This window comes from Helianthus annuus, chromosome 11, assembly GCF_002127325.2.
Source record: "Helianthus annuus cultivar XRQ/B chromosome 11, HanXRQr2.0-SUNRISE, whole genome shotgun sequence".
Lineage (NCBI taxonomy): Eukaryota > Viridiplantae > Streptophyta > Magnoliopsida > Asterales > Asteraceae > Helianthus > Helianthus annuus.
In genome coordinates, this window is record NC_035443.2 from 181743984 (window position 1) to 181768244 (window position 24261).

General features: G+C 34.0%; 2 long non-coding RNA genes across 2 annotated transcripts; both read right to left on the reverse strand.

The window, feature by feature from the left end:
* Nucleotides 1-158: 158 nt before the first annotated feature.
* LOC110891361 lies at nucleotides 159-3032 on the reverse strand. Its single transcript, XR_004873290.1, has 2 exons — nucleotides 2856-3032; nucleotides 159-1813 (listed from the first exon to the last, which is right to left on the reverse strand). It is a non-coding gene; the product is annotated as an uncharacterized LOC110891361 (long non-coding RNA).
* A 2933-nt stretch (nucleotides 3033-5965) lies between these two features.
* Nucleotides 5966-8802, reverse strand: LOC110891362. The gene is made up of 3 exons (XR_002565263.2): nucleotides 8663-8802; nucleotides 7531-7620; nucleotides 5966-6164 (listed from the first exon to the last, which is right to left on the reverse strand). It is a non-coding gene; the product is annotated as an uncharacterized LOC110891362 (long non-coding RNA).
* Between the last annotated feature and the right edge of the window lie 15459 nt (nucleotides 8803-24261).

Here is a 24261-nt window from a genome sequence, read left to right on the forward strand (position 1 = left end):
GAGCTCTGATACCAACTTGTTACGCCCATATTTCTTAGTCCGAAAAGTAATATTACCATACTATTATTTAAGAAAAATTCGGGCATGACCCGTTCGTAATAAGAACAATTCCCTGTAAGATCGTCGTGTAAGAACTTAAAGATAACGCAGCGGAAAAATTAGCTTTAAAATTTTCTTTACGATCTTATAACAATACACACATTCAAGAAGAAGCTTACAAAATTCACTTCCCTTTTTACAAATTAATGCGTTACAAAATTAAGACTACGTAACCGTTCTTTCCGTACAACCCTTGTTATTCGACTCGATCTATGCCCGCTTATCTTCGATAGTGGTAGAAGAAAATCCGTGTAGTACCTGTGGACACCACATACAACTTAACCATTAGTCATTGACAACGTCATACAACAATAATCTGATACAAATTAAAAATCATATAACATTCGACAACATAAACTTTGATTCATTCGACTATCCTCTCGGATTCCTTTGTTCCGAGTTCAGCTTCAAGGTTCGGCTTCAATTCTACAAGAGTCTGACGTTCTCATTCCTGCATTACATTCCAATCTCAAGCACATCATTAGTAACGTCCATACTCAAACGTATTGAAACCATGTATACATGCATACCTGTCCCATTCTTTTCATAGGCGATAAATCCTACTTCGTGCATTCATATATTCATACGTCTGATCATATGCACCTGCATATCTACATACAATCATATATATACATACATACATACGTACATACCTGATGCGTATGCTTTTGGTACGCCTAAGTGGTTAATATTTACATGTTTTAGCATCGAATTTGTATCAAGACATGTTACTTTGATGCATTTTTTTACATGTAGGGTAGTGGTAGAAGATTGCGTGATGATTCCGGATCATAAACCTATCACATGGAGCTTTACATACATCAAAGGAACTCAAGGAAAGTGATCTAGGCTTGTTTGGAACACCCCGACGTTCACTTTAACATGGAACCAGCGTTTGACAGTGAAGCATGGGCGTTTGGGTTTCTGCCCGGCGTTCCATACTCCGGGTGCAGATACAAAACGCCCACTAAAACTCGCATAACTTTTAACCCGATTGTCCGTTTAACCTCACGTTTCTTCCTATATGCTTGTAAATTCACATTCTATCATATGAACTTAAAATCTCATATCCGGATTAAGGAAATTCTTAACTTACACGCTATCGACTTAATAATCATTTTCTAATTATTTGACCCGTTTATGTTTTCATCAAACCACTCCTTTGTTTTAACCCAAAACATACATGAACATTATATCCATAATCCTCTTATATTATCTAGAGTTTCGTACTTGGGGTTTACGCAACTGATACCCGGTATTCATTAAATTCATTCATTCCAGTTAAATCTACGTATCAAACTTATTACTAAAACCTCCACTTGCGCAAATGTATATCTATTAAACCAACTCACATCTGAGTCTTTTGACTATTAAACCACATCTCCGATTCCCGGATTGCGTACTTATGTGCAATTCTACCCATTAACCGTTTATACTACCGTAGCCATTTCTTTTACAACTTTTCGATATAATCATAAGACCTCATTTTGACCCGTTTGGCCTACTTAGAAAAATTCACCAATTTCATTCAACTAAATCCATATTTGACATTAAACATCATGTTTAATTAATTAAAACGCTACACTACTTAAACAAACTAAGAAGTGATTACGGAATCACTTACCTTGAGCGTCCGTTTTCTCATTGGCTTCCTTGTCCCCTCTTGACCCGTTAGTCTTTCTTGCTTGAGTCCATTTCCATGTGATCCCTAACGCTTTCGTGTCACCGCAATCAACTCCTTGTTAGTGTACGCGATTTTGCATATAATTGGTCATATCAAAAGCATAGCTTACATTTGACTTTCATGGTCAAGTCTAGTAAACATAAAGCATACATCCAAAATCAAATATTTTCAAACTCATGTAATCCATCATGTTAACGCATAAAACGCATATTAATTTATCACATACCATACGACACTATATACATTTCGTACTTATGATGCAAATGTACTTACAATCACATGATCACATAATCATACTCGCATACACATTTGCTTACATATACTCTCACATGTAATTGTTTTATGATTCTACATTTGACAATATAATCCATGGTATTAATATGACATAACTTCCAACATTATTACTTACCAATTTACTATTCGTTTCACATATCATACACACTCACTCTTAATTACCATGATTCAAGCGCATCAATACAAGGCGAGCATTACACCATTCAAGCACTAGATACAAGTTCCTAATACATAACCTTTATCGAAATATACAGTCTTCCGAATACTCATACGAATTCTACCTAAGGCACACAATTCAAGTTAGTTTGCTACTACCTCGTCTTTCCACAATTCATTCATAATCTCAAGTCGTTTCATATAATTCTCATATCCCAAACGTCACTTAGACACTTCATCAAACACTTGGCGTGCGTACACCATTTGGTGCACATTGTACAACTAATTGTAGCACATTCTTCCTAGTTCACCCATTGATTCACATAAGCAATCCCAACTTCATAATTTACCACCCTAGCCATATGCATATTGTTCTAAATCACCTATTAATCATAATATCATCAACATTTATCTAATTTGCAATTAGAATTTCACAACTTTATAACCATCTTTTAACATACAAGTGGGTTTCATACTAAATCATCAAGATACCTCAAAATTCAACAAAGACTTAACTTAAACAAGATAATATTAGCAAGCTTTCATCCCAATTATACCAAACTCACGAATTCATCGAAACCCACTTCATGGTTGTTCATCAAATCAGAGATTTAAGGCATACCTTGGTTAAAGCTTGCTTAGATAATCACTATTTCGACTCATGCAACTTCGAATTCAGCCCAATTCGCATCCAATTTCGTTGATTAGGGTTCATGAGGGGTTCCCCCTCTTTTCTTCTCCTCTGCTCGAACACACACATACGCCCAGAATGGGTTGTGTGATTTATTTTTTGTTTTATATTTTGCCTTTCTCTTTGTCCATTTTCAACCCCTCATGTTTCTCCCTTGTTCATACTTAACCCAATTTATATCCTTATTTCTTTTAACAAAGCATTTAACTAGGTTTAATATCCTAGTTATTACATTTCCTTCTTTTAGATGTGGTAACATTCTAGCAACTAAATAATTCGAGTTTCGGGGTGTTACAAGTCTACCCTCCTTAAAGAAGGTTTCGTCCCCGAAACCTTTCTCATTCCAACTGGACCAATTCTACTCCTACTCTTTCACCTTTTCATTCACAATGCTTACTACCACAGGGATGCATTCGAGATCTTGGAAAGAATCTCATTCATTCATAAACGTCTTTGTACACATTGTCCCTCCGTTCTTAAATTAAGTAAATTACTTTCATAATCGCATTAAAGTCAGAATCTGATCCAGAGCTCTTATTAGTGTCGTCTTCACTTTATAATGCTAGCTCCTAGCACATACTATCACTAGCACTTCATTCATCGAATTTATTCCAAGTGTATACAGTTATTAATCATACAAACTAAGTCTATGGCTTGTTTCTAACATCCTATTTAAGTATATTACATTCATATATTGACTAATCGGAATAAATCGATTTATTTTATTCTACTCATACACCATACGCTATCTTTCCTTTTGTTAACTATGAGTCATCCTAGACATTCCATTACTATCATTACTTTCGTTTACCTTTTAGCTCATAGGAGGGGTCGATATACTACCATACGCATACTATAATCATTCAAGGACTTATTATTACAACTATAATCACCCTTCCTAAACTTACTTATCCGTGCTTAAATCACGAAGGCTAAACATTATTCCCATAGTTACTGTTGTCATTTATGCCATGTGTATCTTTTTCTACAATGTCTTGTTCAAATGAACATGGCCAACAAGCCGAGCATCAAGGTTAGTATTTCTTAACGATACTTGTCGTCTCTTATATTCTATCAGAATTTCCACAGTTACGAGCATTCAAGTTCTATACCACTCGGCGATCATTACGAGCATTTTGAAATTCATTCTACATTTTTGCATTACGGTTTATATATATACATTCTATTTTAACACATCCATCACTAGTCGAGTCATAACCTCCTATTTATGTCATAACTCTTTTTATACATACCTGACGGAAGTAAATTCCATTGATTCGTTATCCATGCCTTACGATGATCATTCCTTTCCGATTAGTGACATTGCGTCTCTATTCTTCAAGCTCACCTATGAGTATAAAACTTAACAAATCAAATCATTAACTACCGAGTTCAAATGGGACGATCGCCGTCTGACCCGTATGTCCCTTTATCATTTCTACCATTCTTGCATACGACGCATTTGCATAAATATATTCATGTATATATATCATATATATATATATATATGTAAGTTTAAATCACTTAAGGAATATTTACTTGTTCGGTCCGTAACTACTTACACATACGAATATTTTCATTCTTATCATTCTTTTGCTCATTTGTTTTACATTTACTTATCATGGTCAAGCTATCGACTTCTTCTTATGTAGACTAGTTTCGCCTTTTATATCTTAAATCTGTTTCGCGGATTCGAACAGATTGCATTCATGCCTTTCATTCCTTGAATCCGTCTCGCGAATTCAAGCATTGCATCCATATCTTTCATTCCTTGAATCCGTCTCGCAGATTCAAGCATTGCATTCGTATCTTTCCTTCCTTGAATCCGTCTCGCAGATTCAAGCATTGCATTCGTATCTTTCATTCCTTGAATCCGTCTCGCGGATTCAAGCATTGCATTCGTATCTTTCATTCCTTGAATCCGTCTCGCGGATTCAAGCATTGCATTCGTATCTTTCATTCCTTGAATCCGTCTCGCGGATTCAAGCATTGCATTCGTATCTTTCATTCCTTGAATCCGTCTCGCAGGTTCAAGCATTGCATTCGTATCTTTCATTCCTTGAATCCGTCTCGCGGATTCAAGCATTGCATTCGTATCTTTCATTCCTTGAATCCGTCTCACGGATTCAAGCATTGCATTCGTATCTTTCATTCATTGAATCCGTCTCGCGGATTCAAGCATTGCATTCGTATCTTTCATTCCTTGAATCCGTCTCGCGGATTCAAGCATTGCATTCATACATTGTTGGTCCGTACTTCTTACGGATTCAACATTTTATTCTTATCACTTGCACTTTTACTCTTACTTAGTACTCTCAGTCTCCCGAGAGTCTTACTACTCATTTTACCCGTACGCCCACCTGCTACCCAACTCTAACGGACATACATGTAGCAATTATCGCGGTCTCACGAACGTGATACATTTCTTGTGTACTGGCCAGGTACACAACCCACGTACTACTTTCGTGTCTTCGCGTAATCGCCACATCATGCCCGAAGAATTAAGTTTCGGCTCGTGTAACATTTTCAAAACTTATTTACCATGTCGTTATTATAATTTGTTCAAAATTTTTCTTTCACTTGCTTAACTATACCATTTCATACGCCCATACATTAGGTTTACGTACCTGGGGTCAGTTCGTCTCATTACTTGCCTCGATGCCGGTCCTAGACCGCATTCACGGATCATCTCTTCTAACAATTGCGCTTACCCTTCACAAAACATACTATTAGCTTCCCTCAATTACATAATCTAATATATACTTACATTCGCTTTTGTCTTTAGGCCTCGATCGAGTCTTGGATTGTACGGGTTCTTGGTCACGGGAGCACACCGGTTTGAGTTCAAGTATTTACCTCCTGTTACTTGATTCTCTCAAACCAGAGCTCTGATACCAACTTGTTACGCCCATATTTCTTAGTCCGAAAAGTAATATTACCATACTATTATTTAAGAAAAATTCGGGCATGACCCGTTCGTAATAAGAACAATTCCCTGTAAGATCGTCGTGTAAGAACTTAAAGATAACGCAGCGGAAAAATTAGCTTTAAAATTTTCTTTACGATCTTATAACAATACACACATTCAAGAAGAAGCTTACAAAATTCACTTCCCTTTTTACAAATTAATGCGTTACAAAATTAAGACTACGTAACCGTTCTTTCCGTACAACCCTTGTTATTCGACTCGATCTATGCCCGCTTATCTTCGATAGTGGTAGAAGAAAATCCGTGTAGTACCTGTGGACACCACATACAACTTAACCATTAGTCATTGACAACGTCATACAACAATAATCTGATACAAATTAAAAATCATATAACATTCGACAACATAAACTTTGATTCATTCGACTATCCTCTCGGATTCCTTTGTTCCGAGTTCAGCTTCAAGGTTCGGCTTCAATTCTACAAGAGTCTGACGTTCTCATTCCTGCATTACATTCCAATCTCAAGCACATCATTAGTAACGTCCATACTCAAACGTATTGAAACCATGTATACATGCATACCTGTCCCATTCTTTTCATAGGCGATAAATCCTACTTCGTGCATTCATATATTCATACGTCTGATCATATGCACCTGCATATCTACATACAATCATATATATACATACATACATACGTACATACCTGATGCGTATGCTTTTGGTACGCCTAAGTGGTTAATATTTACATGTTTTAGCATCGAATTTGTATCAAGACATGTTACTTTGATGCATTTTTTTACATGTAGGGTAGTGGTAGAAGATTGCGTGATGATTCCGGATCATAAACCTATCACATGGAGCTTTACATACATCAAAGGAACTCAAGGAAAGTGATCTAGGCTTGTTTGGAACACCCCGACGTTCACTTTAACATGGAACCAGCGTTTGACAGTGAAGCATGGGCGTTTGGGTTTCTGCCCGGCGTTCCATACTCCGGGTGCAGATACAAAACGCCCACTAAAACTCGCATAACTTTTAACCCGATTGTCCGTTTAACCTCACGTTTCTTCCTATATGCTTGTAAATTCACATTCTATCATATGAACTTAAAATCTCATATCCGGATTAAGGAAATTCTTAACTTACACGCTATCGACTTAATAATCATTTTCTAATTATTTGACCCGTTTATGTTTTCATCAAACCACTCCTTTGTTTTAACCCAAAACATACATGAACATTATATCCATAATCCTCTTATATTATCTAGAGTTTCGTACTTGGGGTTTACGCAACTGATACCCGGTATTCATTAAATTCATTCATTCCAGTTAAATCTACGTATCAAACTTATTACTAAAACCTCCACTTGCGCAAATGTATATCTATTAAACCAACTCACATCTGAGTCTTTTGACTATTAAACCACATCTCCGATTCCCGGATTGCGTACTTATGTGCAATTCTACCCATTAACCGTTTATACTACCGTAGCCATTTCTTTTACAACTTTTCGATATAATCATAAGACCTCATTTTGACCCGTTTGGCCTACTTAGAAAAATTCACCAATTTCATTCAACTAAATCCATATTTGACATTAAACATCATGTTTAATTAATTAAAACGCTACACTACTTAAACAAACTAAGAAGTGATTACGGAATCACTTACCTTGAGCGTCCGTTTTCTCATTGGCTTCCTTGTCCCCTCTTGACCCGTTAGTCTTTCTTGCTTGAGTCCATTTCCATGTGATCCCTAACGCTTTCGTGTCACCGCAATCAACTCCTTGTTAGTGTACGCGATTTTGCATATAATTGGTCATATCAAAAGCATAGCTTACATTTGACTTTCATGGTCAAGTCTAGTAAACATAAAGCATACATCCAAAATCAAATATTTTCAAACTCATGTAATCCATCATGTTAACGCATAAAACGCATATTAATTTATCACATACCATACGACACTATATACATTTCGTACTTATGATGCAAATGTACTTACAATCACATGATCACATAATCATACTCGCATACACATTTGCTTACATATACTCTCACATGTAATTGTTTTATGATTCTACATTTGACAATATAATCCATGGTATTAATATGACATAACTTCCAACATTATTACTTACCAATTTACTATTCGTTTCACATATCATACACACTCACTCTTAATTACCATGATTCAAGCGCATCAATACAAGGCGAGCATTACACCATTCAAGCACTAGATACAAGTTCCTAATACATAACCTTTATCGAAATATACAGTCTTCCGAATACTCATACGAATTCTACCTAAGGCACACTATTCAAGTTAGTTTGCTACTACCTCGTCTTTCCACAATTCATTCATAATCTCAAGTCGTTTCATATAATTCTCATATCCCAAACGTCACTTAGACATTTCATCAAACACTTGGCGTGCGTACACCATTTGGTGCACATTGTACAACTAATTGTAGCACATTCTTCCTAGTTCACCCATTGATTCACATAAGTAATCCCAACTTCACAATTTACCACCCTAGCCATATGCATATTGTTCTAAATCACCTATTAATCATAATATCATCAACATTTATCTAATTTGCAATTAGAATTTCACAACTTTATAACCATCTTTTAACATACAAGTGGGTTTCATACTAAATCATCAAGATACCTCAAAATTCAACCAAGACTTAACTTAAACAAGATAATATTAGCAAGCTTTCATCCCAATTATACCAAACTCACGAATTCATCGAAACCCACTTCATGGTTGTTCATCAAATCAGAGATTTAAGGCATACCTTGGCTAAAGCTTGCTTAGATAATCACTATTTCGACTCATGCAACTTCGAATTCAGCCTAATTCGCATCCAATTTCGTTGATTAGGGTTCATGAGGGGTTCCCCCTCTTTTCTTCTCCTCTGCTCGAACACACACATACGCCCAGAATGGGTTGTGTGATTTTTTTTTTTTATATTTTGCCTTTCTCTTTGTCCATTTTCAACCCCTCATGTTTCTCCCTTGTTCATACTTAACCCAATTTATATCCTTATTTCTTTTAACAAAGCATTTAACTAGGTTTAATAACCTAGTTATTACATTCCCTTCTTTTAGATGTGGTAACATTCTAGCAACTAAATAATTCGAGTTTCGGGGTGTTACAATGGCCGATTATTTAATGTTTCTTTAAGCGCTTCTAAAGGAAAGTTATTCTTTTTCCATGGTTGGTCCAATGTTGTAGAACATTTGTGACTAACCAAAGGCTGTTTGGTAGTATTTAATCCTGTAGATTCTATTACGTTTAAATTAACATATTTCGTTGATGGGGTTAGTCGTGGCTCTTTCTGGACGTATCTGCTCCCTCCATCATCTCATTTTTATGTAAGATAAATTCTATTTTTTATTTTTCGTAATGTGTTGATGTATTACTTTACTTATATTAAAACTATTTTTTTTCTTTTTTTATCATTCCCACAGGTCATTCCTAAATGTATCCTACCAAAAATTTATGATTATTCCTCAAATGATGTAATCTCTACTGTAATTATAGACAACAAAACGTTTAACGTTGCCATTGAAACGTCTGACGGTAAAGTCGGTTTTACCGTTGGTATTGACGTAATTGTCAGTCAGTTACAGTTGAAGGCTGGTTGTTTTTTGTTAGTTACAAAAGCTTTTGGTAATTTTTTCCATTTAAAATTTTTTGGAAAAAACGGTGTTGAAATGAATTTTCCTGATGTAGATGTCGATGAGGTAAGTTACATTTTGGTACTTAATTATATATTTTATATATGTTAATGTAATACATGTTATATATTTAATTTGCAAGCTGAAGTTGCACCTATCGATGCTGAAAATGAAGTTGATGAACAAATACCTGGTGGTGTTCGTCGTTTTGTTCGTATGGCTGGTGAACGTTATTTTGTAAGTTTTAATATCATTTTACAAACCGCTAAAAAACAAGTGTTACAATTTTTTGTTACTTAATAAACATTGTTCTTTTAGTTTCATATTTATTATTAATTTTATTTTTACAACGATACAGAGGATTCCTGATCCTGTATCACGGATGGCTAGACTTGATGAAGGTTTAAAAGATATCACCGTTAGGCTTATGCATCTGGATCTCCCACAGCAATTTACCAACGGTACCAGACGTGAAAGAAAAAGCGACGGAGGTTTTCGATACGCGTTAACCAGTTGGAAGAAGTTCATGAAAGCAGCTCGAATTAAGGTCCGTGACACGGTTCATTATTCTTTTGATGAAAATAACCCGGTGTTGAGTGTTGAACTGGTTGTACCTTACGTTAGGCGTAGTCATTAGTTATATGACATTTAGGGCATGTTTTTTGCCTTTCATATGGTAGATATTAACTTTTTATATGGTTTTGTTGGTTTTTGACATTGGTTATGGTTTTGAATTTCAAGTTATTACATTTTTTGCATCTCTTAACTGTGCTTTTAACCGCTCATTTGTCATGTCTTGAAAGTTTAATCTATGTGTTAAGTAGTCATTTCTTAAATTATATAAATCCTTAACTGATGCTAATGATGTTACTAATTTCTTCAAAAAGTATATTAAACACAATTTTATGTTAATTAATTAAGCATTTAACAAGATTTAAAATAATCCGGATCCCATTGTTTCTTTTATCTTTCTCTTTTTCTGCACAGAGAGTATAGTGTTGTTATAAGATAGTATTGTGAACCTTTAGTACTACATATGGAATAGATAGATAACACTATGATTGTCATTTTTAAACCTTGCATTATAGTTTTGAGATGTTACATTATAAGGTTTTTATATAAGATTTAACATAAATAAATAACCCATTTTATATTCATTTTAATTATAGAAAGTCAATTGTCACTTAGTATGTTGCTATTTCAAAATTTCGTCCTTACTTTGCAAGTGATTAATCATAAAAATTTCGTCCTTACTTTGCAATTTCAAACTGATAATTATGGAAACTGATTATTCATAAAAATTTAGAAAAATCTATTTTTTATATTTTAGTAAAGGTTGACAATTATATTTAAAATAAAAAATATTACTACCAAAAATATGGTAAACATTTTTTTTTACATTTGTTTTATATATAGATATAAAATTATGATACTTAAATTCAAAATCATATTTTATTTCTCATATTGTCAATCTAAAGGTAGCTTTAGCATGGAAAGAATGAGAAAATAAAATTGTTCAGGCAAAACAGTAGCAATAGGCAACATTCATATAACTCCCTCTCCTTCTCTCTCGCATGTATTATTTGTCTTCTTTATTTTGTGGACTTGTATGCATATTGGTCAGTCAAGTATTTAAATGGAAGTGTAGCTTCAAGTCTTTCAGTTTCTGTTAAAAAAGTAGAGTATATTGTTTCTTTATTTGAAATTTTAGAGGTTGTTAATTCTTTTTTCCCCTACTTTTTCTTTTATGAATAGGAAAAGATGGAATTGACAGTGGTTTTAATAAAACACAAAATGAAGTCAAAGAAAGAGGATAACCAATGTTGAAAGTTAAAAAGAATACTTTAAACATGTTCTTATGTTTATTAAACAAACGGGTATGCGCTTCATGTGATAAAACTAAAAAATGCATCTCATTTTGTTATCCATTTTTTGGGGATAATGAAGTGTTAATCATATGTTTAGTATGCTTTGCAGTTGAATATCGCTTTGTCATTAGATGTCGTATCTTTCTTTTTTAGTTAAGGTGAGAACTGCAGAGCCAAAGATTCTGTGGCATTTGTTTGATGATTATAATTTTGTTTACTAAATGTGTATAAATTGTGGTTGGTTAGGTTTGGAACAACAATCAAACATTTTGCTCGAAATGTCAAGGAAACTATTTTAACTTGTGTCAAAAGATATTCAAGAGTGATTCACAAGCCTTTAGTCCAAGTGGTTCCAAACATGTATAATTCCTAAGTTGTATACATAACCGATATTTGTCTTTTTCTTGATGTTTTGTAAACGGCTTAAAAAGAAAACTTCACACCTAATGATAAAATCCACTTTGTTACTAATTTATGTAATGTCAGTTTATTTGCATTACTTTTATTGATACACTTATGATTAACATAATTTAAATGTAGTCTACAAGGAAGTTTTTCCCGGCATTTGAAAAGTTTTCTGTTTTTTTCTTCCAATGTATGTATTTGTACAGAATATTTTATTTCAAAGTAAATAATATGGTTTTGCATGAAGTTGTGCATCGCGCGGGCATTAACCTAGTTGGTTTGATATATTAATTACATATTTCTACTAAAATTAAATGGGAAATACTCACCAAACTATTTTACTATATGTATATGTGAGTTTGAAAGAAAAACATTTGATTTGTAATTGTAGCTAGAAATTTCGAGTAAAAAGGGAAGAGTAAATTATCAATATAATAGATTTGGAATTTAAAGTTTCCATGTCGTATAATTAGCAATTATAATATACGTCTTCCATTCAAAATAAAATCAGTATCTCCTTCTAAACTAATCGACAGAAGATTTGATATGTTATACTCATCACCATTGTCCATTATAAACGATTCATATCTCGCAATCGAAATCGTTCCCATTGACGCCGCATCACCACTCCGCAGCAGCCATGCCACCATGACCGCAGTTCCCACAGGAACCAGATGTATTGCCGCCTTCTTCTTTCCGGATAGCGGCGGCCGTATGCCTTTGGTTCTTTCTTTTCGCTTCTGTATGATCCAATTCAGTTCTAATCAGGTATCAAGATAACCCAGTTTTTGTTCTTTTCTTTCGAACCCTACTTTATACTCGTGTTAATCGGTACAAGCAATTTTGACATTGAAAGTCACCAGAGCCGTTCCTACGTTTTCGAAGGCCCTAATCGAACTACGAAGTGGTGGCCCTTTTGTAAAATTATCATTTTCAACATCACCCTCCTCCTTTATCCGGGCTTGGGACTGACAATTATAAACTAAAAAGTTTATAATTGGCGTAGTTAAATTTTTTTTTTTTGAAAATCATATGTTTTCTATAATTATAGTATATGTTTAAATAAAATCTACTTTTCTAGCTTTAACCAAGGCAAATTGTTTGATGAAATCATCGTAATCAAGTTCTTCTAAAAATCTTTTTCGATTGACATAATAGCTAAACCATTTAATCTTTCTAGTGACATTGTAGATCTTAAGAATTTTTTTATTAGTTTTAATTTGGAAAAGCTACGTTCTGCGGTAGCAACGGTTACAGGAATGGTTAACACAATTCTATAGACGATATATGCATTTGGAAAAGAATTAAAGTTTTTAATATAAGTTAATATATTAGTAAGGGTGTCAGATTCTACATGTATAATTTCTCTTAGCATTTTTAGTTTTTCAAATAAATCTAAATCATCAATATCAATATGATTATCATAGTTCCAAAACTTTTTTAGATAAATGCATTTCTCTTTTAAAATTTTTTGATCTAAAGATTTTAACTTTTTTATACTAAACAAAAAAAAACCAAAAATTTGTCCGAACTCTTTAAACTAAGCAAATCTACTTTCGAGTGAAACACTAGCTTGATCTACTATGTATAAAAAGTAATCCGTTCTAAAACAATCAATAGGAGATTTCAAAGTCTCATTATCAACATTTTCATCAAATCTTCTATCTCTACGAATAACACGTTTTTCACGAAAACTAGGTTCAATGCCCATCTTTAAAGCAACTTCTTTAGCCTCAATCATAGCATTTTCACATACTTCATCCCTAAACTTTTTAAAATAAATAATAAGTCCATCTAGTTGTTTTATAGCAATATCAATACACATATCTTTTGATTGTAAGTTTAACTACATTAATAGCATGTAAAACCTCATACCAAATAACCATCGCTAATAAAAATTCAAAATTTTCCAACTCATTTTCAACTAAAGATTTAGCTTCACTTTTAACATTAACCTTGGTACTATCACGATACAAATGCATTAATGGATCTCTTAGTTTTGGAGCTTGAAACCTAATTGCTTTAACACTTTTTAATCGACTTTCCCAACGTGTTTGTGATAATGATTTAAGAGTTAAATATGGTATATTATCTTGTAAAATTTTCCATCTAGTGGATGATGCAAAAATAGAATAAATACATTGTATGGTTCCAAAAAAAATCTTGAACTTTATCACAAGCGCTAGCCATATCAGAAATAACTAAATTTAAACTATGACAACCACATGGAGCATAAAAGGCTCTAGGATTAACTTCTAACAATTGTTTTTGTACTCCCTTATGTTTTCCTTTCATATTTGAACCATTATCATAATCTTGACCGCTAATGTCAACCACGTTAAGTCCTATTCTATTAAGTTCCTCAATAATAGAATTAAAAAGACCTTTACCGGTTGTATCATTCACTATTAAAAATTCTAAAAAGTTTTCTTTAACTTCTATTGAAGTTGGCGAAATATCTAAACATCGTAAGATAATGGACATTTATTCTTTGTGGCTTATATCGGGTGTGCAATCAAGAATAATTGAAAAATATTTAGCCTCTTTAACCTTTTTAATAATTTTTGTTTTGACCTCATTTGATAATAAATGTATTAGTTCATTTTGCATCCTATTTTGCATTCTGAGTCCAAGATAATGATTATGAATTTCTTTATTTTGTATGCGTCTAACATGTTCTTGCATTATCGGGTCAAATTCTGCAATCATCTCAATACCGGCTAAAAATAAACCGTTGTTTTCTTCATACAATTGTTCATTTGTCCCACGAAATGCTAAATTATGTGTACCAAGACTCTTTACAAGGGCAATAATTCTTTGTAGCACATTTCTCCATTGTTCTTTTTCTTTATTTATTTGATTTTGATTTTGTTTATCGATTGTCTTATTTTTCGCCAATCTTATCTCTAATTCCATCCATGTTCTCATATTGTTAATATGTACCTTACTTTTTTCATGTTCTTTTAATTTACTACTAATATTTTTCCAATCGTTATTACCTTCTTTAGCTAAGCTACTAGTACATTGATTCACGTTAAACAATTTACAACAAAAACAAAACGCTCTATCTAAATCTATAGAATAAATCAACTATTTTCTTTCTAGCGTTTCACCATTTGGTAATGTTCGCATATAGTGAGATGTATTAAAGCTTCTTGAGTGTTCATCTTGTGGAAAATCGTAATCATGAATTTTAATCGGACCTTTTTCTACGAGTATATCTCTTAGATCAATACTAATATTATTCCATTGACTTGGATCAACAAAATTTATAGGTATTTCATCGGTTGTAAATTCATCATTTGTAGGTTTTTCGTCGTTTGTAGGTTCATTATTTGTAGGTGTATCACTATCGTTTGTAGGTTCATTATTTGTAGGTGGATCAATATCGTTTATAGGTTGACTTGTTGTAGGTGTATCACTATCATTTGTAGGTTGACTTGTTGTAGGTGTATCACTATCATTTATAGGTTGACTTGTTGTAGGTGTACAAAATTTTAGAAGTGCTCCCTTTTGTGATTAAATTAAAGCTTCTTGTTTACGTTTTTTTTTTGCCTTTTTGAATGACCGGATTCAAAAGTTCGAATTTGATTTGACATTGCTAAAATATAAATCTATTTAACAGATGGATAATGAGCCTTAATTCCCTAAACAACAACTTTATTCAGCAAAAATAGCAAATTATGAAAAAAGAATAAGCCCTAATTCCCTAAACAACAACTTGATTCAGGAAAAAAAATCAGATATGAGATATCTAACCTGTGCGGTTGTGCCACTGACTTCCGAGAATCTGAGTGTCTGACTCTGAGACTTTGTGCCACTGAGTTCCGAGAACAACAGATAATCCACGTTTGCTAGACTGCTACAAATCAAGAAGACAAGAACTGATATCAATTCAAATCGAGAACTGATACCAATTCAAATCGAGAACTGATATCAAAATACAATCGAAAACTGTATATGAGAACTGAGGGCAGAGGGTTTGTTAATTTATTTGATGGCTGGGTGATTGACAAAACACAATCGAGAAGAATTTATAAACGTTAATACCTGTAATCAATCGACGATTCAGGCGACAACATCGTGACTTCCAAACTGCAAAGCCGCCGCCGTTTGTTCTTCTCTCGTTTCTCTCTGTGCGATGATTGGTGGCTGTGTGGGAGACCGAGATAGAGCGCCTTTTCAGTTTCATGTTTGGGCCTTTTATTTTCTTTGGGCCTTTTCTTCTTAAACGATTCTGACCTTGGGCTTCTTATTTCTTGTTTAGTAATAAAAAAAAATGGACCTAGTATATAAAGAACCATCAAAAAATTTGGAGGCCTTTCATTTTGGGTGGCCCTAGGCCTGTGCCTAGGGTTGGAAGCCCATTGGGCTGGCTCTGAAAGTCACGTAAGATGGAACAACGCCTTTGATTCGACTATTCTGCTCTCTTTTCGACCAGTTAAGGTAAGAATTCTGATCACGCTAATTTTCGTACCTATTATCACACCCTGATATTTCCAGCACAGGCGGGTGGGCCCGGTGGGGAGTATCGTGACGTAAGATTGGTATCGCCATAGTCAAACATACACAGAATAGCACAACGGTAGTCTTGGAATATAAAATATTATTATAAATTCAATTGTTTGGAAATACCAAAGTAATAAATACAGACGAGCTTGTAATAATAATCCACAGGCGGATCATTATGTACAAAAGGAGTTCAACAGACTAATAGGCATATTCAGAGGAGTTGCAAATTCCTCTTCTAGCATTACCGAGCAGCTTCCAGCCTATTTACGTATTTGTACCTGTAACTTAGTCTTTTGAAAATATGCCAGTTTTTACTGGTAAATACAATCAACCGACACATTTTGAAAACATTTTCAAAATTGTTTTCATGTACACAATGGTACATTTAATTTTTATAAATAACTTGGGACAAACTATATCTCATATTATCAGTTTTACAACACTTGACAATACATATGGGGCTCGGAAACTATGACGAGTCATGATTAACCGACACACCACTTATTCTCTTATTGGGAATACCCATATTGGGCAAAACCCGTATTGGGTTATAAATCATTTTAAATAAACCATTTGCGTATGTCAGGTGTATGCCTACACCCCGCGCTTAGGTCGTGGTCACTTACAATTAAATGAGCCGAGGATATCCAGGACACGGTCATATTAACCCTCAATGTTTAAGTCAAGCAATACGAATTAAAACGGGCTATTTGAATTTCCCGACACATTGGTCTTCGAATCCCATACCTGACCATGCGGTAATAATTTACCGTATCCCAAGCTCGTATAGAGAAAATAGGTTAAGAGTATTTACCTGAGCTAAGACTTGATAAAATGCAAGGTTTATAATAACTCGACCGTATTCAATTAAGTAAGCGTAGGTAACAATTTACTGGAAGGCTTTAGTCTGGAATGATGGTATAAATAACCAATTAGAATGTTAAGGGGTCTCATTCAAGTCATAGACTTAGACCGGTTAACTTATAATATCGAAAACGGTACGATACACTTGATTAAGCGATGATCGGAATAGAATGTAGTTTAAACCCAACAAGTACTAAGACTTGTATAATACGGGTAAACTATTAACATTCTGGAAATTGAGATAAAAATGATAAGTTTTAACCCATTTCGGTAAACTTATGCAAACTAGTTACATAAGCCTAACCGTACGCGTATAGGCGATAACGAGTAACCGGATGAGTCATGAACAAGTTCTATATGCCTACATACTGTAAACAAGTTATAATATAAGTAGGATATCAACTTGTATGCCTGCTAAGGTTTTAAAATCAAACTATGCCTCACAAGGGCGTTTTGGTCATTTAGCGACGTATAAAAGGAACTTGCGTATAATCTGATGTTACAACCATGAAAATTCTGTGAAAACACTTTATTTATGATATAGTATCAGTAGGATATCAAACATATATGTGTTTTATAGTTTACGACCAAACTATGATCCGTAGGGGCATTTTGGTCATTTCACACATAGTTTAGAAAGCTTATTTGGGATTCTGAGTTTATAACATGTACCTACTGTAAAAACATTTCAAATAAGTTATAAAATCAGTAGGTAACAAGTCTTGGTTGGTAAATATGGTTTAAAACCATACTACGCGCCGAAAAGGCGTTAAATTCGTTAAATGACGATATTTGCGATGTTTTATGAAAACTGATGTTATGACTAGGTTTATATGGTCAAGATATGCTATTTAGTATAACACATCAGTAGGTAAAAGGTTTTGTATGAAAACCATGATTAAAACCATTTTATGTGCCATAAGGGCATTATCGTCATTTAAGAACGTAATATAAGAACTTGTGCATAAACTCAGTTTATAAACTGACTTGATATCCCAAAATATCCTAATTATGATATTACATTAGTAGGTAATGATTTTAGTATAAGAAATTATGTTTAAAACCGTTCTATGCGCCGAAAGGGCATTTCGGTCACTTTAAAGCATAATTTACGATATTGTACAAAACTCGGTTTAAGATGATTAGTAACATCAAAATATGCTAAACATGTTAACATATCAATACCTAAGTCATTTGCAAGTCCATTGGTGTTTAAAACCTTATTTTTAATAAAAGGGCAAAATAGTCAAAGTATGGCATAATAACGGAAACTTGCATAAAACTCAGATTACTATTACGATCATGTAATATAATCTAAGAGGGTTATGCTAAATCATAATACAATCATAACGGAACCTTAAATCAGTAGCAAACTAGTCTAATTCGAGTAATAATCGAAAGTCAAAGCAGAAGTCAAACTTCACGACTTTCGATTGTGAACCGACCCTAAAACTGGAATTGATGAGCCGAACATATTTACACATGTTCTAATAATTATTACCAAGTTGGTTATCTGTTAAAACGTATTTTAGAACACCTTTAAACTCAGATTATGATTATTTCAAAATCTGCCCGTTGACTTTTTAAAACATTAATATGTTGACCCGTCAATTGACCAAGCAAACGTGATTCTTAGGAGGCGCCCTTTTGAGGGATTAACACATATCTAATTACGATCACGTAGCCATGTTCGTTGCGAACAATGACTGGACAATTAAGGTCTAAACCGAAAGTCAAAGCGTTTATCGAAAACGTTTGACTCTCGGCTTTAAAAGCCTAATAAATGAATAAGCAACGAAAGGAACACTTACAAGTGATCCAAGGGACTGGATAAAACTCAAAGGGAAGCTCCCAATTGCTCAGGAACCTCTAGAGAAGAGTATAGAAGGATTTATAAGAAATGGTGCAAGTTTTCAAATGAAACAAACACCTATTTATATTATTTGAGGATCTTTGAAATCAATCCAGGTGTTATGAAGGCTTAGGGGATGTTAACACATGTCCTAATACGTGTACAAAGCAGCTATAATGCCCATAGATTCGATATAGTGGTTTGTGTGGGCTGCAAGGCAAAATTTGCAGCTGGTAACATGTTTCTGTGAAAAGCACTTCGTCGCGTTACGCGACAAGAAAGGGGGTGAGCCGTCGCGCGGCGCGGCGCCCCTCTTTCACTTTCGAATTTTGGCACAAATGGCCCCTCAACCTCTAAACTTAATATAACTTTCATAAATGACATAAATAGCCCTAAAGGCTCCCGGTTCGTTAAAAGGTCGCTCAGAAGTATAAATTAACATGTTGACGCTTTTAACCATTCAATTAACACACTTCCAAATAAAATCACCAACGGTTACTCTCGTCCAACAGGTGGCTCATTTGAGAATACGGATACCATTAAAGGTCATTCAGAAGCTTAGTTTCAGCATGTTGACACTTTTAGTCCCTCCACATTCATTCTTTCATTGTTTGGCAAAAATAGTCTCTCCTAGCCAACGTTTGACATTATTAGGATTAGGGACACGTGTCAATACATTATTGGACACGATTTTACGAGGTGTTACACCTATATGTTCCTTAAATCCGTTTTTTTTTTTGTGACCTCGAGTTGATCCGGCGACTAAAAATCTAAGTCAAAGATAGAACTAAAAGACATGGGAAGTTTATAAAACGTTAAAAAAACGTGTTAGGTAGTCGAAACTATAAGCAAAGAAGATGACCGGCTTGAGCTTTTCTTTCTGTTGTGATATGAACATCAGTAATAGAATAATTGGTGTTGTGCATCTAAAAGTTAAATTTGATATTTAAAAAAAGAAGTAAATAAATGTTCAACCAGAAGTATCCGATTATGGTTTTTTGTGGCTAAGTCAAGTACATGTGCCTTCAGTTTTGACAAAGGTGATCAAGAATCAACTATATGGTTGTTTGTGGCTGAGTCAAGTACATGTGTCTTCAGTTTTGACAAAGGTGATCAAGAATTAACTATTTTAGCTACTGTTGTGCTTCTAGATATGATATTCACATGGAGTTTGAAATTATCATTAGTAAAATAAAATGAATATAAAGCGATTTTGATTATAAAAATAACTATTAGAAGATTCAAATCTATATTGTATGTTTATACGTATTTGTGGACTCTTTAAATAAGATAATTGGAATTAGATTTTCCTTTCTTGAGAGAGAGAGAGAAACAGGATCAGAAGAAAACGTCTCAAAGTGTGAGAAGGGTTCTCAGCCACAAGATTTTAGTGGTTTGTGGCTGAGATTAATGCGGTGACATTTTTGTAAATAATAGGGGTCTTGGAACTACCAGAAGGGGGTAAAATAGAAAGATACAAACAAAGGTGCACATGCTAATCACATGCCATTTTCCCCCATAATATTTAAACGACAATAACTTTTTTATACGTGATTATTTTTCAAAAAAAAAAATTACACCATAAAATTCAGCGCTTTTTTATCTTTCCAACGAGTATACTATTGATATGCTTTTCGAAAAAAAATGTACTGGGTTTTTGTGGCGTTTTTCTGAACTGTGTGTTTTATAGCGTTTTTCTGAACTAGGTGTTTTTATGGCGTTTTAGACTAGGAATTTTCATGACGTTTTTCTGAACTAGGTATTTTTACGGCTTTTTAACTAGGTATTTTCATGGCGTTTTTCTGAACTGAGTGTTTTATGACGTTTTTAACTGGGTATTTTCATGGCGTTTTTCTGAATTGTGTGTTTTTATGACGTTTTATTTTAACACCCAGTTCATGTGAGTGGCTTTTTTAACTATATTTCCCCTTAGTTTAATTTAGCATCAATGCCATATGTCAACACCAAAATTGTTCTCACCGTTCTCATACTTTTCACCGTTTTCCCTAAATCATGACCATATATATATATATATATAGGGTTAGGTTAACGTACAAGAGCCCTTATACTACATTACGTACGCGATCATCTCAGCCGTCAGATCTTCATCCCACATTGAAATCGCATGTTGGTTTTGTAACAATTTCGCATGTTGGTTTTTTAACATGCGATTTCATCAAAATTACCACATGCGAAATTGTTACAAAAAACCAACATGCGATTTCATCAAAATTATCACATGCGAAATTGTTACAAAAAGCCAACGTGCGATTTCATTAAATTATCACATGCGATTTCATTCATGCTATTTTATAACATGCGATTTCACATCGCGTACGTAGCATACGTTTAGACATTTTGTACAATACACTTCCTCTCTCTCTCTCTCTCTCTCTCTCTCTCTCTCTATATATATATATATATATATATATATATATATATATATATATATATATATATATATATATATATATATATATATATATATATATATATAGTAGGGAGCCTGCGGAAAGTGTGTTTTTCCTAGAAAGTGTAGGAAGCGATCTGGGCCATTAGATGAGTGTGTTTAATGGCTTAGATCAAATGGATGGCATTTTCGTAATATCTGAGTTATATAATTAGAGACTTTTAATATAGTGAGTGTATTTTGGTAATTGGAAGTGTTTTAAATCAGTTAAGAAACTGCCATATCAATAACCAATCCCTAAATTCATGCGATTCCCCCCTCTCTCCGTCTCTAAACCCACCTCTAAAAACCTCAAAACGGTGATGGCCGCAACACACAGTGGATGAGGGATTTTGTGGGGTTAGGTGGCAGCGCAGGATGGTGCTGTGGTGGTGGTGCTCAGCGACCAGAAGGGGGTAGGCAGAGAGGGAGGCTGGGGTGACGCCGCCACCGACGATCAGTCAAGGTTTCCGGCGTGCCCTTTTCGAATCCAGGTCACTCTCATTTAACTCTAGGTTACCCGATTCACTTTCGTATCTTCGTTGTATGATTTAAGGTTGATGTGTTTTACCACTTTAAGGTTGATGTGTTTTACCATCTTAAGGTTGATGATGACAGTGTGTTTTAAAATGACATCTAAATATGTTGATGATGACAGTGTGTTTTAAGGTTTATGTGATTTACCATTTTAATGTTGATGATGACAGTGTGCTGAAGACGAAGACACTGGGTTGTGTTGAAGACGAAGACACTGACAATGTGTCCAGCAATTTGCTTGCTGTTAAAACACAATGTCAAGAATCCTCCAGCAATCTGCTTGCTGTTAAAACACAGCGTCAAGAAATCTGCTTGCTGTTAAAACACAGCGTCAAGAAATCTGCTTGCTGTTAAAACACAATGGCCAGCAATCTGCTTGCTGTTAAAACACAGCGTCAAGAAATCTGCTTGCTGTTAAAACACAATGTCAAGAAATCTGCTTGCTGTTAAAACACAATATCAAGAATCCTCCAGCAAATCTGCTTGCTGTTAAAACACAGCGTCAAGAAATATGCTTGCTGTTAAAACACAATGTCAAGAATCCGTCAGCAAAGTTGTAAAATCCTTTTTTACGAATTCCTTTGAATATGTTGTATGTATTGTATGATTTAAATTGAAACTGTCAATTTGAATTAAATGGGATATTTAGTTTCCATAATTTTCTGGTTAGTTAGTTATCCTAATAAAATAATCCATAATTAAAATAATATTCAAATTACATAATTGCCCTTTTAGTTAAAATCCTTCAATGCCACATGTCGCGTTCTTATAGCTTCCTAGACTTTCTAGGAAAAACACACTTTCTACCTAACTCCTACTATATATATATAATATATGGTGAGGTTCGGCTACAAAGTCTATTTTTCCTACAAAGTGTACAAAGTTATAAAACACCATAATTTCAGCCACAAAACACACTCAACACCCACAAATAACAAAGTGAAGATCACTAAAACACAATATTCAAACCCTAACAGTCCATAAAAACTTCAAACACACAATCAATGAACTATGAATATAAAACACAACATGATAATCAACATAAAACACATTAACGTTAGTCATTCAAAAATTAAAGCCTTATCATCCAAAACACAACACAAAACCCACAAATATGGCATTTTAGTAAGCTTCACTTTATTATTTGTGGGTTTTGAGTGTGTTTTATAGCTGAAATTGTGGTGTTTTATGACTTTGTACACTTTGTAGGAAAAATGGACTTTGTAGCCAACTCCCACCCTATATATATATACATATATATACATATATATACATATATATATATATACGTATATATATATATGTATATATATATGGGTACTTCTTATATAATACAGAAATGACACTTTATTTTAAAAAACTTTGGGAAATCAGTTCAGTTTAACGGAAGGGTAGTTCTTTTTTTGTGGCCGTAAGTTATTATTAAAATAAAGGATTAAATTCGGATTGTTGATTGCCGGGAAAGTTGAACAAATAGGTAGATTAAACAAATGATTTAACATATAACTGATTTGAAAATAAAATACGAGATTATAGGTTCTTGATTATTCGAGGAAGACTTGATTTATTGGGATGCTTACTTTGCTAGATTAAGGTACGGATTCTATTTTCTTTTCATCGTAGTATACTTTTGCTTTTCATTACTCGTTGGTACGGATTCCTTTCATCGTAGAATTTTTATTCAATCCGTTACTTTGTAGTACAGATGTTTTCGTTAGATGTTTCGGTTTGGATTATTATATGATTAGTATTTATTATAGCATGCAGTAGACCTTACATTTTGTGCTCGTTATTGCATATTCCCTTTAGACTTATGTCAAGATACATTTATTTCTAATACGAATTTGTACTCTGTCAGCAGAGCAATTATATGTTAAGTCTTGTCGTTGGGGCGTCAATGACATGGCACTCATCGTGACAGTGCGTAACTAAAGTTCACGGCATCTCTAGTTTGTGCTTGTGTAGCACCTGGCCCTAGAGCCGAATAGATCGATCTTAGCTCTGACTCCTGTTGAGATGGAATAATGTGTGTAGGCCTACATGCACCGTCTCGGTGCATAGACTAGTTAGCTGTGTACCCCTCTATTTAAGCTCGTGGGTGCTTCTATATACGTTACATCACTTATTTCATTGTTATGTGTAGTCACGTATGTCTTGTATCTGTTATGATATGTTTATATATTACGTGACTTATTTATTTATTATTATGTGTAGTCACGTATGTCT